Below are 4,820 nucleotides of genomic sequence, written 5' to 3' on the forward strand. Positions count from 1 at the left end.
TGTAACATAATGTAATGTAACGTAATGTAACGTGATGTAACGTAGCGTAATGTCACATAATGTAACATAATGTAACTTGACAAAATGTAATGTAACATAAGGTAGTGTAACATAACGTAATGTAACTTAATGTAATATAATGTAATGTAACATAACGTATTGTAACGTAACGTAATGTAACATAACGTAATGTAACGTAACATAATGTAACACAACCTAATGTAACACAACGTATTGTAACATAAAATGATGTTACGTAATGTAATGTAACTTGTCGTAATGTAACGTCATGTAACATTACATAATGAAACAAAAGGTAATCTGATGTGACATAATGTAATGTAACGTAATATAATGTAACATAATGTAACATAACCTGATGTTACGTTATGGAATGTAACGTAATGTTATGCAACATACTGTAAAGTTATTTACGGTAACGCAATGAAACTTAGAGAAATGTAACGCAAAACAATGTAACATGATGTTCCGAAAAGTAACCTAATGTAAAGAAACATAACATAACATAACATAACATAACATAACATAACATAACATAGTGTAGTGTAGTGTAGCGTAACAAAACGTAAAGTAACGTAATGTAAAGCAATGTAACATAATGTAACATAGAGAAACATAACGTAAAGCAATGTAACACAATGTAACGTAGAGTAACATAACGTAAAGCAATGTTACATAATGTAACTTAAAGTAACATAACGTAAAGCAATGTAACATAATGTAACTTAAAGGAACATAACATAAAGCAATGTAACATAATGTAATGTAGAGTAACATAACGTAAAGCAATGTCACATAAAGTAATTTAGAGTAACATAACGTAAAGCAATGTAACATAATGTAACTTAAAGTAACATAACATAAAGCAATGTAACATAATGTAACATAGAGTAACATAACGTAAAGCAATGTTACATAATGTAACTTAAAGTAACATAATGTAACTTAAAGTAACATAACGTAAAGCAATGTAACATATGTAATGTAGAGTAACATAATGTAAAGCAATGTAACATAATGTAACGTAGAGTAACATAATGTAAAGCAATGTAACCTAATGTAACATATAATAACATAATGTAACGTATAATAACATAACTTATAGCAATGTAACACAATGTAAAGTATAATAACATAACATAAAGCAATGTAACATAATGTAACATATAATAACATAATGTAAAGCAATGTAACATATTGTAACATAGAGTAACATAGCGTAAACCAATGTAGCATTATGTAACATAGAGTAACATAACGTAATGTAATGTAGAGTAACATAACATAACGTAAAGCAATGTAGCACAATGTAACCTAGAGTAACATAACGTAAAACAATGTCACATAATGTAATTTAGAGTAACATAACGTAAAGCAATGTCACATAATGTAACGTAGAGTAACATGACATAAAACAATGTCACATAATGTAACGTAGAGTAACATGACATAAAACAATGTCACATAATGTAACGTAGAGTAACATGACATAAAACAATGTCACATAATGTAACGTAGAGTAACATGACATAAAACAATGTCACATAATGTAATGTAGCGTAACATAATGTAAAGCAATGTCACATAAAGTAATTTAGAGTAACATAACGTAAAGCAATGTCACATAATGTAACATAGAGTAAAATAACGTAAAGCAATGTCACATAATGTAACATAGAGTAACATAACATAAAGCTATGTAACATAATGTAATGTATCATAACATTACGTAAAGCAATGCAGCAAAACGTAACGTAGAGTAACATAACGTTAAGCAATGTAACATAATGTAATGTATCATAACATTACGTAAAGCAATGTAGCATAACGTAACGTAGAGTAACATAACGTTAAGCAATGTAACATAATGTAATGTATAATAACATAACGTAAAGCAATGTAGCATCATGTAGTATAGAGTACTATAACGTATAGCAATGTAACATAATGTAACGTAGAGTAACATAACGTAAAGCAGCGAAACATGACATAGTGTAGCGTAGCTTAACGTAAAGCAACATAAAGGAGCATTAGCAATGAAACATTACATGATAACGTAAAGAAACGTGACGTAAAGCAAAGTAATGTAGCATAACATATCGTAAAGCAACGTAACATCTTACTTGTACGTCCTACTCTTGTTGATTATTTTTTATTATTGTGTCAATTTTGCTGCAAATTGCTGCAAACTAAATTTCCCCTTGAAGACCTGCATTGAACTAGATGTCATCACCTGCTCCTGTTCTTTTATCATCTCCTCTACACTTTTAACTTGTTTTCTTAAAGGGGTGATAGACAACTTTTTTAGTTCCCCCTGGCGTTTCCAAGTGGTATCATAATTTGTGCCGCTGTCGCAAAGACAATCGGATGGCTTTACCTTTTCATCAGCGCCAAGTTGGGTGTAAGAAATGCGTAGCTGTCAACCCTCCTATTCTTCTCCGCATTTTCCTGCATGTTTCCATTTTCCCCCGCTGTCCTCTTGGTTTTTGATTTTCCCGGAAATTTAACCTTTCAAAAATGGGAACAAAAAACAGGCGTGCACACGCAGAACAGGGACTTTGCCCCTGCCTGGCACCATGATCCCTGCTCCACTGCACAATCCGCCATGCCTCCCGGTTCCCGTTTCTTCAAACAAAACAAATTTTATTAATGTGTTTTTTTATCGTGTTTTTATTGTAGATTTATTTATTTTAACAAAAAAAAGCCCTGCCCATGACCGTGCACAGGGACGCTTTATCACTCTAGCCCTCCTTGCGATGGTTGACGCACTTCGTTTCGTATTGCGTCGTGAAATCCAGGCTTTTAGGGATCCAATCGAAACGCAGATGGTGTCATTATTCTATAAACATTACACTGTGCAATCAACATTAACTTCCTTATGATAAGTAAAAGCAAAAAAGTTGTTTATTGCTCCCTTAATAACAAAAGGTATTCAACAAGTGATAATGTTAGTGTGACAGCGTAATGAAAAGGTATTGAACTAAATTTCCAAAGGTTTGATTTATATATATCTCTCTGGCACACACACACACACACACACACACACACACACACACTCCACATGCATATATACATCCTCCAAGGCCCCCTCCATCCCTCCATCCCCCTCCTCCAGTCATCTGCCATAATCAGAATGATGATATATGGGCCCCATTTAAAGCAAGGGGCCGCTGACATGCAGCACAATGGCCCCTCACAGCGCGTCCAGGAAGCCTGGCCATCCAGGTGCACTCTGCTCGCCCGCTCTCTCTCGCTCTACTCTTTCTTTGTCTGCTTCCTTCACTCCCTCCATTTCAAATAAAGCCTTTCCTAACAGCTCCTTCTCTTCCTCTTTCCCTCTGTTGCTCTCTCTCTTTCTCTCCTTCTACTGTATGTGTTTAACTTTCTGTCTCCCTTCTGCTCTTTCTTTAGGCATAACAAAATTTCACCCCCAAATGGGACGAAAAACAATTATTTTACATTTATATATAAAATCCGAAACCCGATAAATTGTTGTTTTGTACAGTAAAATAGCTTCCAATAGATAATATTTCAATTAATTTTTCTCTTGCATTTATATTTTTTACAATTCTCAATAATATTAATAAAATAAATATTTGTTCTAATATTATCAGAATCATTTGTTTTCATTCGTTAAGCACCTTTCTCTCCATCTTCCATCCTGTCTCACTCCATCTTTCAGTACCTTTACCTTCCTGCTTCTTATTTTCTTTGCCTTCCCTCTGCCGCTCTCTGTCTCCCTTCTATTGAAATTTTACCTCCAAAAAATATGAAATATATTGTAATTTAAGCATAAACGTAGTTTCCTGCTAATACAGTCGGAAGGGTTCCAATATAAACGCTGCATGAATAAATATAAATGTTTTTTTTACTTGAATTAATATTTTTTCAAGCATGATATTCAATAATATCTATCTCTTCATCCTCGATCCTGTCTCTCTCCCTCCCTCCATCAGTACCTTTCCCTTCCTTCTCTCTCTCTCTCTCTCTCTCTCTCACTTTCTCCTGCTCTCCCCTCCCTCCCTCCCTCCCTCCCTCCCTCCCTTCCTCCCTTCTCTCAGACCTCAGTGTGAGTCCATTGTGGAGGAGGTGGGTGGAAACAGGAGAGCAGCAGGCAGCGAGTGGAGGGGTTTTGTGAGTTAAAGGAGGGAGAGAGCGAGGGAGAGAAAGAGAGAGATAGAGGAGGGGAGGAGGGGGGGCTCAGGTATGCTGAAAAAAAACAAGATATTTGAGCAGGCTGCAATGGGGGGGGGGGGGGGGGGGGGGTTGGTCATCGTGAAACAATGGTGATAATAAAAGTCTCTCCTTTCGCTTACTTTCCCCTCTCCCGCTCTCTGTTTCTGTCTCTCTGTCTCTCTGTCTGTCTCTCTCTCTGTCTCTCTCTCTCTCTCTCTCTCTCTCTCTCTCCACCTACCTTACCTACCGCAGCGCATCATGGAAGCTGAGAGTGGGGCCGGAGGAGGAGAGAGTAGTGCATGCTGGGAGGAGTGGACAGAGGCCGGGGTCGGGTGGAGCGTGTCGCCTGTCAGCACCTCCACCCTGACAGCAGGTGAAAATAAAGGATTTATAATAATTCTACAAATACACACAATGTATGTTGTGATGTGAAATATAACATATCTTCACTTTTAAGGACTAATTAGATATGGCTGCAATCAAATTTGATGAACTAGATTGCTTTAAAGTTTCTTACCCTAAAAGGAGGATATTCATGAGACATTGATTTTTTTGGGGGGTTTTTTTGGATGGGGGGAGTGGGGGTGTAAAGTCCTTGAAATCTTAAGGTTTCATTTAAAAGT

Source organism: Zeus faber (assembly GCF_960531495.2).
Source record: "Zeus faber genome assembly, chromosome: 15".
Taxonomy (NCBI): domain Eukaryota; kingdom Metazoa; phylum Chordata; class Actinopteri; order Zeiformes; family Zeidae; genus Zeus; species Zeus faber.